Source organism: Podarcis raffonei, chromosome 5 (genome assembly GCF_027172205.1).
Source record: "Podarcis raffonei isolate rPodRaf1 chromosome 5, rPodRaf1.pri, whole genome shotgun sequence".
In the NCBI taxonomy this organism is placed as follows: Eukaryota; Metazoa; Chordata; class Lepidosauria; order Squamata; family Lacertidae; genus Podarcis; species Podarcis raffonei.
In genome coordinates this window covers 17357246-17371390 of record NC_070606.1, presented here as the reverse complement: position 1 = coordinate 17371390, position 14145 = coordinate 17357246, and the positions used below count along the sequence as shown (strand labels likewise).

At 41.3% G+C, this 14145-nt stretch overlaps 1 protein-coding gene across 10 annotated transcripts in view; it reads right to left on the bottom strand.

The window, feature by feature from the left end:
• KAT6B (lysine acetyltransferase 6B) overlaps positions 1 to 14145 on the bottom strand; it is an 87962-nt gene that overhangs the window by 20602 nt on the left and 53215 nt on the right. The gene's annotated exons all lie outside the window — the stretch shown is intronic.

The following is a 14145-nucleotide window of genomic DNA, read 5'->3' as shown; positions in this document are numbered from 1 at the left end:
CCAATCCCGCCTGGGATGGTGGGCCCTTGACTGACTCCAGCAACAAACACTGAGGCAGCTCAACAGAATCTTGGGTTGGGGCATAGTTTGGGTTTTGTCGCTGTAATTTTTTTTTAATGGTATCTTTATTTTTATATCTTGTTATGATTTGGCTGCGTACTATTTATGGGTTTTATTTATTATTTGTGACGATTTTTGTTTTATCTGTAACTATGTAATTTTGTCCATGTTGTAAGCTGTTTTGAGCCTGGTTTTAACTACAGGGAGGCGGTATGCAAATAAAATGATGTATATGGAGGCAGCCTGTTCTTCGTACACTATTCATGCACTTCATACACAGGGCCTTCATACACTAAGAGCAATTATCTTCAGGAAGAGAGATAAATAGAAGTGATTATAAACTTTTTCAGTATGCAGTAATAGTGGCAAGAACATTAATGGCCCAAAAATGGAAACAAGAGGAATTACCGACCTTGAATGAGTGGAGAATGAAACTTATGGACTATGCAGAACTGGACAAAATGACTGGAAAAGTCAGATACCAGAAAGATCACAAATTCATCGAGGACTGGGGAAAGTTTACGGATTATCTGAAAACTATATGTGATGAACAGACAACGCTAGTGGGTTTTAAGGAGGCTTTGTGATAATACAAGGTATATTGTAAAAAAGAAACAGAGATGGAAGGTTAATATTAAATTGGCAATATTATATAGAAAATGCATGAAGATAAGAAAAATGGATGATTGAGGGAGGTGCCGGTGGAAGTTCAAAAAACAGCAAATTTGTAATTATGGTTTTATGAATTATTTGTAAAAGAAAAACTTAATAAAAATCTATATAAAAAAAAAAAGAATTATCTTGAACTTAGCTCAGTAATATACGGGCAGCCAGTGCAGAGCTTTCAGAACCAGTGTGTGATGGCTTGTGAACGCTCTCTGCAAGAAATGCCTCTGCTCACTCAGAGATACATATATACAGCCTTTATTTTACATATGTACAAGCAGCACGTTACTATCATGCATCTGAATCCTCCGGCTCAGACTCTTGGAGTGCCTTATGCCCGCCCCTTCTCCAAAAGAAAAGACGTGGAATTTTCATGTGATGTCTCTGTCCCCTCCTCTTTAACACTCTCCTTTCCTGGGCAGACGGAACAGGCATTGTTTCACTGTCTGTGCCAGAACTTCCTGTGCGGTGTTGAGGCTCTGGTCCAACATCTGTGAGCCACCCCTCCTCCTGGCTTTCCCTTCTTTCCTCCACCGCCACTTCCTGCCCCCCTTCCTCTGTCTGTCTCTCCTCCTCTCCTTCATTCTCCATCAATACCATAAAAAAAAATTTTCCTTCCAGTAGCACCTAAAGACCAACTAAGTTAGTTCTTGGTATGAGCTTTCGTGTGCATGCACACTTCTTCAGATACACTGAAACAGAAGTTGCCAGATCCTTCTATATAGTGAGAAGGTGGGGAGGGGTATTACTCAGAAGGGTGGTGGGAATGGGTGATTGGCAGATAGCTGTGATGAGCCTGTTGACAACTCTTAACGACTGCAATAGGTCTTGCAGGAAAAAGCAAGGGGTGAGAAGGTGAAAAATGGCTTTGTCATGTATAATAAGATAAGAATCCAATGTCTTTGTTCAGACCAGGTCTCTCCATGGTTTTAAGTTTGGTAATGAGTTGCAATTCAGCAGCTTCTCTTTCCAGTCTATTTCTGAAATTCCTTTGTAGTAAAACAGCTACTTTGAGATCTTGTATAGAATGTCCTGGGAGATTGAAGTGTTCTCCTACTGGTTTCTCTGTCTTGTGATTCTTGATGTCCAATTTATGTCCGTTTATTCTTTGGCGTAAGGTTTGGCCTGTTTGTCCAATATAGAGAGCTGAAGGACACTGTTGGCATTTGATGGCATATACAATGTTAGACGATGAGCAATTAAATAGTCCCGAGCTATCTGCCAATCACCCATTCCCACCACCCTTCTGAGTAATACCCCTCCCCACCTTCTCACTATATAGAAGGATCTGGCAACTTCTGTTTCAGTGTATCTGAAGAAGTGTGCATGCACACGAAAGCTCATACCAAGAACTAACTTAGTTGGTCTTTAAGGTGCTACTGGAAGGGAAAAAATTTTTTTTGTTTTGACTATGGCAGACCAACACGGCTACCTATCTGTAACTGCATCAATACCATGACACAGTGTAATATGCTTTTTTCCCCCAATTTTTTTTTTATTAATTTTCCAAATTTATAACAAATATACTAAAAAGAAAAAAGAGAAAGAGAAAAAAAGATTAAAAAATCCTTCTAAGATCCAATTTAGTTTTCATTGTTAACTGACTTCCTCAAATCCCCCCTAACTGAATTTAATTGTATCCCCTTGTAACAGTTTTCCAATATCTTCTTTCTAAGAAAATTAACTCCTTCCAATTACTATCTTTACTTCTTTTCATAATTTTTAGGTCCATAATGTTTTACAGTTTAATCATACTCTATTCCTAACCCTAACTGGTACTTTCAAGTAGCTTCTACTTGTCTTATATTACAATATTTAGCTAAATAGTCTTTAAATTTCTTCCATTGTTCTTGGTGTTCCTCTTCTTTCTGATCGTGGATTCTCCCAGTCAGGTCGGCCAGCTCCAAAAAGTCCAACATCTTCATCTGCCATTCTTCTATTGTTGGGATTTCTCATGTTTTCCAATTTTTGGCTAATAAAATTCTTGCTGCAGTTGTGGCATACAAAAACAATCTAACATCCTTTTTGGGCAATTCCAGTCCTATTACTCCAAGTAGAAAGGCTTCTGGTTTCTTAATAAATGTATATTTCAACATTTTTTTCCAATTCATTATAAATCTTTTCCCAGAAGTCTTTCACCCTAGGACACGTCCACCACATATGATAAAAGGTACCTTCTTTTTCTTTACATTTCCAACATAAATTATGACTCGTATGATAAATCTTTGCTAATTTTACTGGGGTGAAGTACCATCTGTACATCATTTTCATAATATTTTCCTTTAATACAGTGCAGGCAGTAAACTTAACCCCTTTCTTCCACAACATTTCCCAATCTTCCATCATTATATTGTGTCCAAAATCTCTTGCCCAATCTATCATCACAGATTTCACTTGCTCATCCTTTGTATGCCACTCCAACAATAAGTTATACATCTTAGATAGGTTTTTAACATTGGTATCTAGCAACTCCGTTTCCAATTTGGTTTTTTCCATTGCAAAACCATTTTTCTTATCAAGCTTATACATTTCATTGATCTGATAATATTGTAGCCAATCCAATTTATCTTTAACTTGATCAAATGATCTTAATTTAAATCCTTAATTATCCTCCAACAATAAATCAGAATATCTCAGCCATTTACTCTCCATATTTAACTTTTTCTGGCCTTTGCTTCTATTGGTGAAAGCCATCTGGGTGTTTTTCTTTCTAGGAGATCATTATATCTTATCCAAACATTATATAGCGATTTTCTAATTACATGGTTTTTGAAACCTTTATGGGCCTTTATCTTATCATACCATAAATATGCATGCCAACCAAATACATTATCAAATCCCTCTAAATCTAAGACATCAACATTGTCTAGTTGAATCCATTCCTTAATCCAGCAGAAAGCTGCTGCTTCAAAGTATATCTTCAGGCCTGGCAGGGAAAATCCCCCTCTTTTTTTGAATCTGTAAGTAATTTATATTTAATTCTGGGTTTGTTCCCCTGCCAGATAAATTTAGACAATGCTTTCTGACATTCTTTAAAACACTTAACATTATCAATAACTGGTAAGGCTTGAAATAAAAACAACATCTTTGGCAATACATTCATCTTAACCACCGATATTCGGCCCATTAATGACAATTTTAAATTTGACCAAATCTCCAGATCTCTCTTAATTTATTTCCATAATTTCTCATAATTATCTTTATATAAATTCAAATTTTTCACCGATAAATTCACCCCAAAGTACTTCACTTTTTTTTACAAAAACTAGGCCAGTCTTTTCTTGAAGGATATTTCTCTCCTCAATATCTATTCCCCCCCCCATTACTTTCGTTTTGCTCTTGTTTAACTTAAATCCTGCTACTTGCCCGAACTCTTGAATCAGCTCCAGTGCTTTTACTGCACTGGAGTCTGGATCTTGTAATGTTAGCACTAAATTGTCCACAAAGGCTTCTAACTTATATTGTTTAGATCCTACTGTTATACCTTCAACTTCTTCCTCCTTCTTTAGCATACTTAGTAAAACCTCCAGCACCGTTATAAAAAGCAGAGGGGGAAGTGGGCATCCTTGCCTGGTTCCTTTTTCAATTCTAATTTCTTCTGAAACCACATTATTAACTATAATTTTTGCTTTTTATTCAAAATTGTTGTTTAGTCGTGTCCGACTCTTCGTGACCCCATGGACCAGAGCACACCAGGCACTCCTGTCCTCCACTGCCTCCCGCAGCCCGGTCAGACTCATGTTTGTAGCTTCGAGAACACTGTCCAACCATCTTGTCCTCTGTCGCCCCTTCTCCTTATTCAAAATAGATTGCATTAATACCATTTATAAAGTCTTGTCCAACCCCAATACTTTCTAAATTCTTTTTCATGAAACTCCAGGACACATTATCGAAGGCCTTCTCTGCACCAATGAACATTAACATCGCTTTACAGTTTTTGTTAACTTCCAATCCTTCTAGTACATCAATTATGTTCCTAATATTATCTTTCATATGCCTTCCAGGCAGGAATCCTGCCTGGTCCTTATGGATGTAATCTGTTAATACCTTCTTCAACCTGTTGGCCAAAATATTAGCAAAAATTTCGTAATCCGCATTAAGTAATGAGATTGGTCTATAGTTTTTTTACACTTGATCTATCTTGATCTTGTTTTGGTATCAGAGTTATGAAAGCTTCCTTCCAGATTTCAGGCAGCACCAGTGTAATATGCTGATGTGGAGTTGTTCAAGTCAGAGGTTGGGTTGCAGCATTTACCACCTTCATCAAGGACAGCTCTATGTAGAGTTCATTGCGTTAGTTCATTCTAAAGGTTAACGAGGCCTGCACTGCTGTGGCAAGCTATTCTTGTACAGGAACTGCTGTAGCTGGTGTACCAGCCCAAACTAGGAGAAAACACTCCTGGCCACTGTGGACAATCTAGGAGTACTCCCAAGCTACATACCTGCTCCTTCAGGGACAGTGCAACCCCATCAAGGACAGACAACTGGCCTATTTCCTGAACTTGGGAAGAACCGCTCATCCACAGGGCTTCCATCTTGCCTGGATTCAGCTTCAGTTTAATGGCCCTCATCCAGCCCATCACTGACTCCAGACACTGATCCAGGAGCGCCCGGCCTCACCTGATTCGGATGTTAGAGAAATAGAGCTGAGTCATCGGCATACTGGCGACACCTTGCTCCAAATCTCCTAATGACGGCTCCCAAGTAGATGTTAAAATGCATCACAGAAGATAGCACTCTTATGTGCTCCCATAGTGCAAATGCCAGGTGAGCAACGCCGGTCACCCAGTGCCACTCTCTGTAAACAGGCCTGTAGGCAGAAAGGCAACCACTGAAGTATTGTGTCCATGCCACAGAGCTGGTCCAGGAAGATACCATGGATGACGGAATCAAAAACTGCTGAGAGATTAAGTAAGAGCAACAAGGTCATACACCCCCTTGTCCCTCCCCTGGTAAAAGGTAATCCAAGACTGATTTGTTTCTGAAACTAGACCTGTAAGCAGCCTGAAATGGATCGAGATAGTGATCTGACTAGTCACAGGTGGGAGTTCTGATCCGGCAAATCACTCCACATGTTCCCATCTGTTCTGATACAGAGCATGCCCCATCACTAAGACAGACCTGAAGCAATTATGACCCAAGCACAAAACTGATGACACTGGTTGGAGACACTCAGACTCTCAAATCAAGTTGGAGACTCAATTGTTACAGGTGAAATCCTACTGTATCAACTTCACCAGTGACTATATTTGACAAACTAGAGGCTGCGTCTAAATTTGAAACGCGTGAGCAATGTTTGCCCCCTGTACAAATACACAGTTAAATACCAATCTCTCAACAGGATATCTGTATCCCTCTTTCATTAGTGCTCCTGCTGTTGGAACGTTAAAAAATTAGTGATAAAGTGGGTGGTGGGAAGGTGGGGAAGGGTTTTTAGCAGCCAGCTGTATTCCATTAGGTTACAAATGTAGAATAAACTTTTGAAAAACTAGAGTATGTTGTAATTAGTAAAGTGCTTCCCATCATACGTCAAAAGATTTTAGCTTCTCATTAACGTATTGGATCACAAAGTGTTCAAGGTGCTGCATCACACACTTTTACCATTCTGAAGAGATGCATTGGTATGAAATACTTTATTTCAATAGTGTCTGCACTCTAACCTGGGGTATTCCACTTCTGTGCATTGGTATGTCCACCCTAATTCTGGATTGTGCTAGCTAATTTTGAGAGATGTGCTTTTCATGGTGACATAGAAGTTCACAAATAAAAGACAGATCTGGAAACATGACACAAAAGCAAAAAGGCTTGAGATGAATCCCAATGAATGCAAGTGATTATCACCAGAAGGGGTCCTTTTTCCGTGTTGAAAAGCAATGAAATAAATAATGATGGCTTCTTGTCTACAATTTAGAGGTAGCTGCTCCAACCCCCTTCCAAGCACTGAAGAAATCAACTTTTTAAAATCTTTATCATACCAAAACAAACAAAATGAATTTCAACAGGGACAAACGTAAGGTTCTACACTTAGGAAGATCCAGCTGCACAAATGTAAGATGGAGGACACCTGGATTGCCAGTAGTACATGTGAAAAGGATCTAGGGGTCTTAGTAGACCACAAGTTCATCACTTCCCTGGCCCAGCCAGTTGTCCCCTCCCTGCTAGCTTTTAATCAGCCATGAGGGGCAAGGCTCCACAGCACAAGAAGTCACACTGACTGATTCAAGCACCTTGTCCTGCATCCTTGAGCCTTAGCAACTGAAACTCATCCAACACAACAGGACTAGACTGTGCTCTGGATGCCCCTAGCGATTCATCTGCTGTAACAGCGTAGTCAAGATCCCTGTGGATGCAATTTTATCCTCAAAATGCTTTGCAAACAAATCACAGCAAGCTGCCATTCATCCTGCCACCTCCTTTGGGCCAGACTGGAACAGGCTCTGCACTACCCGGAAAAGCTGTGCTGGGTGGCACAATGAGGATGCGAGGGGGGCAGCAAAGTAAGCCGCCTTTTCAGCCTTCACTGGCACTAGGTAGGCTTGATAATGAGCCCTCACCAGGATTTCCCTCTGCTTATGTTTGAGTCATCTCCCAGCTTGTTTCCTTGCCCTAAGTTCTGGGGTGTGTCAGGGAACCAAACGGGCTTTACAAAGCGGAAGAGGGCGCTCAGGGCTATCTTGTCAACAGCCCAAGCCATTCAATTGTTCCAGTTGTTGGCCAGGACTTCAACAGGAGCACCAGTCATATCAGCCTGGAAATCCTCCAGAGCTGTCTGGAAGCCCACCTAGGGTGGATCATCCTACCTTGGATGTTTTTAAGCAGAGATTGGATGGCCACCTGTCAGGAATGCTTTAGTTGAGATTCCTGCATTGCAGGGGGTTGGACTAGATGACCCTCCGTGTCCCTTCCAACTCTACAATTCTGTGATTCTATCATTTGTTTGTACGTAGCTGCTTCTAATGAATAGTTCTTGTTAAGTCCTCCTTTCATTCACAGAACTACCACAGGGTACTTCTACCAATTTGATCCAGGTTTCAAGCCTCCTTTCCACATCCCTTCCACATTTCTATGCTACTATAAAGAGCATGTTCAGAAAGTATTGTCTGAGTATTTATTGCTTTCCTTGGAACATTTCCATTTATATATTCACAAGATGGACACAAGAGTGCCATGTTAACCACAGTATATTTGATTTCTTTGGTTTTGCCCCAATAAATTCATTTTGATGTTCTAACATTATGCTTTTTATTCTGAATCCAAACAGTCCAATATCACACTATAATAAGGCAATGTATCATATATATTTTTGCAATTGGCAACTTGCTTCTCTCTGTTTGTGCTTTACCGACTCACTGCACGGCACACAGCACCAGCAGAATGAACACTGGTATATCACAATCACGTCACAAAAAATGGGTAGTGTCCCAAGTTAATGTCATTGGGAGTTTTAATGAACATGGTGTCAGCCATAGATACGGCATATAAGACATCTACATTCTGAGAGAACAATCCATTAAAAAATGATTTTTGTGCCAGTCATCCAAACTGTTGTGTAGATTTGTGTTCATATTCTTTTAAAAGAAGACAGATGTCACAGAATGAGAAACTGTATATAAAGGTTGCTTCAACATAATGAGCAGGAGTAAGAAAGATGATTAGTCATCAGGCATCAGTCTGCTTGGGTCTGACTCGGAGCAGTTGCGGGAAAGTATGACATGCCATGGTTTTGTTTTCAAAATCTAGTAACTATTTTTACATTTCCTGTGCTTTTATAAAAACCCATAAAATCTAAGCATGAAGAGTAACAAAGCAGAAAACAAATATACTTTCAGAGCCTTCAACAACAACAATACGCAGCAACAGCAGCACAGGGCAAATGATTGTACAAAGAAAGTTGACTCATTATGTGCACTGAGCATCTCAATGCCCAGTTTGCATTCAGAATCGAAAGAATCATATGTACTGAGTGGAAGGTCCTATCCACACCATCTATAGCTCAAATCTCAAAAAATTACAACAAACTGTACCTTTGCATGAAGGAACAGCCAGCTGCTTTTGGTTCATTGTTGTTTTCCTTTGTCTACTATAAACAATACAAATGGCATTTTGAGCAAGTAGCACAAAGCCAAGCAGTTTGCAAAGGCACGGGTGAGCTAAAAAACCCAGAGGCAATCACCTCCTGCTTTATGCTGCCCCCTAAAAGTAACCATTCATTCTTTTCATCATCTTAGAGGCTGCACATTTCTTCTCCCTACCTTTGGTGGGATGCTAAGGATGGTCCCAATCTTTGGCAGCTCATGATTCTATTTGGGAACTGTGTTTATTAGCTCCAGCTAGAGCCACTTAGCTTTTCTCTTAGATAGCGTGCCCCAGCACAAGACAGAACCTGACTTGTAGGTCTGACTTGCTTTTATAGGGTAGGAAAGCCTATTCACTCTTCTGCTTGCACTTCAGTACAAAAGTCATTTTTAATACTTCAATATCTCTAAATAAGAGGGAAAGTTAAAATGGCCCTCTTTGGCAAAATATTTGTGGCTCAATGCCCAGTGCATCAAGCTTTAAGCCATGATTTAGCCAGGGTGAGGAGAACGGAGCTTGACTGCAGTGCATAAAACCTTACCCCAAAACTAATAAATAAATGAAGTCGGATCCATTTCCTGCCCCTACAGAAAGATATGGAGCAAAGCAGGAACATGGGACATTAAGAAAAGGATCGCTTCGCTGCTCAGACCGGAAAACTAGTCTTTCCTGGAAGCTCCTGGAAGCTCCAACGGGGTCAGGGATGGTCACAGGGATTGCCTACTGCAGTTGAAGTGGCTCTTAGCTGGCATGGCTTATTATCCTGTAAAGGTAAAGGTACCCCTGACCGTTAGGTCCAGTCCCAGATGACTCTGGGGTTGTGACGCTCATCTCTCTTTACTGGCCGAGGGAGGCGGCGTACAGCTTCCGGGTCATGTGGCCAGCATGACTAAGCCGCTTCTGGCAAATCAGAGCAGCGCACGGAAACGCTGTTTACCTTCCCACCGGAGCAGTACCTATTTATCTACTTGCACTTTGACGTGCTTTCAAACTGAAAGGTGGGCAGGAGCTGGGACCGAACAATGGGAGCTCACCCCGTCGCAGGGATTCTAACCGCCAACCTTCTGATCGGCAAGCCCTAGGCTCTGTGGTTTAACCCACAGTGCCACCCGCGTCCCTGTAGTTCCCTATTTAAGCCAGAACTTGATCGTGGAACACAACCAAATCTTTACCAGATGCTCATTAAACCACAATTTCAGGATAGGCTGTAGGCTTTTCAGGAAATGACAACAACAACAATTTACTATTTATACCCTGCCCATTTAGCTGGTTTCCCCAGCCACTCTGGGTGGCTTCCAGCAAATTAAAAATACAATAAAACATCAGACATTAAAAGCTTCCCTAAACAGGGTTGCCTTCAGATGTCTTCTAAAAGTCAGATTAGTTGTTTATTTCCTTAACATATGATGGGAGGGCGTTCCACAGGGCAGGCACCACTACTGAGAAGGCTCCCTGCCTGGTTCTCTGTAACCTCACTTCTCACAGGGAGGGAACCGCCAAAAGGCCCTCAGAGCTGGACCTCAGTGTCTGGGCTGAATGATGGGGGTGGAGATACTCCTTCATTTACTCGGATAATATATTTAAATCAGCACAGGAAAGCTAAATTGTTGAGTTTAATTTTTTTAATTAAAAAATGAAGTTTAACATGCTGTTCTTGCTAGCTTGCAAGTGACTTTTTAAAAATAGTTGCCTTTGGATATTTCCAACTTACAACAGTATTTTAAGGTGCATTCATCATTTACTTATTTGTCTTCCTCTAAAGTATCAGTCAATGGCCACCGTTCTAGACCCAGGACTTTTCTCAATTGTCCATACATACTGAAAGCTGTTTGCATACCTTGATTAGGCAGAATTTCATTCCAGCTGATCACATGTCCAGGACTGTGAAGAGTAACATATGGAGCTCAATTTGGTAGTCAATTAATGAGCATAGTTAGAAATTGAGCTATTAGTGCAACATATGCAAACCACGATGAGGACTGCTATGCTGGTTTTCTTCGCTTCATTATACAGCCTAATGACATGCATTGATGTCCTACAGCGTTCAGTCTGTGTGCCACTAAAGTTGAAAGTCCACAAAATGGAAAGTGGAAGCTGCAGTCTCATGTTTCTGAGATGTGCAGCAAGAACAGCCATTAGAAAACACAAGCAGGCAGGATAATTGTGAGGGAAAATGAATCAAAATCAAGGGAAAATAAAACTGATTACTGAAAATGATTACTGACTTATGAAAATGGCTGTTGTTACATTATTTGGCCACCCAAATTCTGGCTGTGGCAACATGAACAGTGGGCGCGTCAGGTTCTCAGGTTTGATTCCTGCTCCAATCCGCATTGGTTAAGAGTGGAAGATCTCATATGTATCTCCCTAACCCTGAAACAACTGCTAGAGCAACAGGGATATCTGTAAGCCTGGTGTATGTGGCCAATCTCATCTTCAGGGCCAAAGGATCATCTGAACTGCCTACAGTATGAAATAATTCACACAACCCTTGCACTTATGAACATAATTTTCTGTTATTTAAAAAGATTGCTGCACATGTCATCAGAATATTGTTAATTCCTGTATCTAAAGAGACTGAAGGACTATAAGTATTAACACACCAACCAGAATGTCTACCCTTCACACAGCACTGCATTACCTAAGCCAAAGAAACATAGTGAAGTGCTACAGTAGCCAAACTTTTTATTAACCATTTACTGTATCTATATTCTGCATTTCTGCCAGGACCATCCAGGAAGTTTACAGTTGCAAGTACAGGTACCTCGGGTTAAGAACTTAATTCGTTCTGGAGGTCTGTTCTTAACCTGAAACTGTTCTTAACCTGAAGCACCACTTTAACGGAGCCTCCCGCTGCTGCTGCGCCGCCGGAGCACGATTTCTATTCTCATCCTGAAGCAAAGTTCTTAACCTGAGGTAATATTTCTGGGTTAGCGGAGTCTGTAACCTGAAGCGTATGTAACCTGAAGCGTATGTAACCCGAGGTACCACTGTAATGCAAGTATCTGCAAACAGAATGCAGCGGGTAAGCGAGGGGAAAGTAAAGTAAATGAACTAATGAACAAAAAACATTTCAGAATGCCCAGGTAAAGTGATCACCACAGGAATGTTCTGGGAGAGGAAGAGCTGATGTGAGACTTTTCTCTTTGATTCAGCCAGGTGGAATGGCTACAGATGGTGGCAACTCTGTGAGCAGAGCAGAGATCTCCTAGTCCAGAGTTTCCCAAACTCAGATCTCCAGCTGTTTTTGGATTACAACTCCCATTATCCCTAGCTAGCAGGACCAGTGGTCAGGAATAATGGGAATTATAGTCCCAAAACATCTGGAGGGCCAAGTTTGGGAAACCGTGATCTAGTCAAACCCATCTAATCCACCCTCCTGAATTTCTGTTCTGATGCAACTGTTTTGTTTTATGGATTATTATTTTTTTGCTGCTATTGGATTTTAGTGTATTTTAATTGTTGATCACTCAGGGGACTCTAGGTATATGACAACTGGCTAAATAAATAAATCCACAAGCGGATCTTCAAGTCCAGGGGCTGCTCCGGCTCCTTACTTCCCTTGTACTACAATTTGATGAAATCAGTCAGTATTGTCACACAGCACACCAGAGGCCTCCATGGATATTCTGCAAAGCCTAAAAAGTGCAACATAGATGCTCACTATTAAAGCCTTGCAGCATAACCCAGAGAAGCCTCCACTACATTACAATTTTGATGATTTTACTGATGCCACCCCTCAACACATTAGAAGCCTCTGCTCATGAAGAACGAAGCCCACCATAGCTTATACCCATAGATTTGGAACCCTCCCCCGCCCCCCCAAAATATGCAAAAAGTCATGTTGTTCCACTAAAGCATGGGTAGGCAAACTAAGGCCCAGGGGCTGGATCCGGGCCAATCGCCTTCTAAATCTGGCCCACGGACGGGCCGGGAATCAGCGTGTTTTTACATGAGTAGAATGTGTCCTTTTATTTAAAATGCATCTTTGGGTTATTTGTGGGGCCTACTTGGTGTTTTTACATGAGTAAAATTTGTGCTTTTATTTCAAATGCATCTCTGGGTTATTTGTGGGGCATAGGAATTCGTTCATCCCCCCCCCCAATATAGTCTGGCCCCCCACAAGGTCTGAGGGACAGTGGACCGCCCCCCCTGCTGAAAAAGGGTGGGGCAAATTAAAAAAACAGCATAAAACTTTGATTAGAACTCAAGATGTGCTTAAATATCCCCCTACCTCAATTACATTCTCAATTCATTCTTCACAATAGAAATTTTAAAGTAATTTTTCGGGTGGAGCAAGTAAATTTAAACAAATTTCATCTAAGCCTTTTCAATATGATGCAGATTACTGCTTTTCTTCTTTTATCTTTCTGGCCTTATCCCCCCCTACCACAATTCAATGGTTGAAACCAACGGGGGGGGGGGAGCAACCATCATCCCACCGCAAGGATGTCACTATGAACAACATTTTGTCATAATGCATTGTCCCCATTGTGTTCTGTCACGGGAATGCAATGCTGCACAGCAGGGGGCCAATGTCTTAGCAAAGCTCTTTGGGAGAAGTTTGGGAAGCCCTTTGCTGTTTCGTATTTGAAACAAGTATGATACAATGCATTTAAATTCACCTGCACCCCATATTAATATAACTGTGGCCTTTTAACCCCAAGCCTCCTTCAGCTTCATTTAAAAAACAACAACACCCAGCTGAAAATCACAAAATGCTGAGCTACCTTTCGAGTTTCGCAGAACTCTCTCTCAGGTTGGATGTAAAAGACGACGTGGAAGGAGAGAAAGGAAAATTATGTTGTTGGTAAAAGGTTGGAAACCCTGCCTGCAATATATAGCAGGTCCTAGTGAATCTGGAACCTTCTTCCCTTCCCAAACGTAGCTTGTGCCTTGGGCTGCACCAAAGCACGCTGGGGAAAATATGTAGTTGTTCAGATCTCTGTGAATATCCCTTGTGAGAGAGAAGGGGGGGGGGGATGCTGAAGTCTTTATACCCATATGGCTGAAAACAACCCCAGGGAGTTCTAGGAAGGTAACACTCTTCTCTATTGGAATCCTTCACATTCTGAGTGAAGAATTCACTGGACATCTAGATTTAAATAGATGCAGACACCTTGTCCTCCCAGTCAAGTGAAGCTAGAAAGATGCAAATTTCAGGAACCAGAAAAGCCTTGGAGAAGCTTGTCCTTCCGTGTCCCTTAAATGGGGGATCAGTGGGTGAGTCTGCTGAGGACACACATCTCCCCAAAAATGTGTGCCTGCTGTGACAACAATCTGCCAATGCTTGTTGTGGCAGAAGATGCAGAGTGCTTGAAGGGATGGGACAACCTGCTTCTA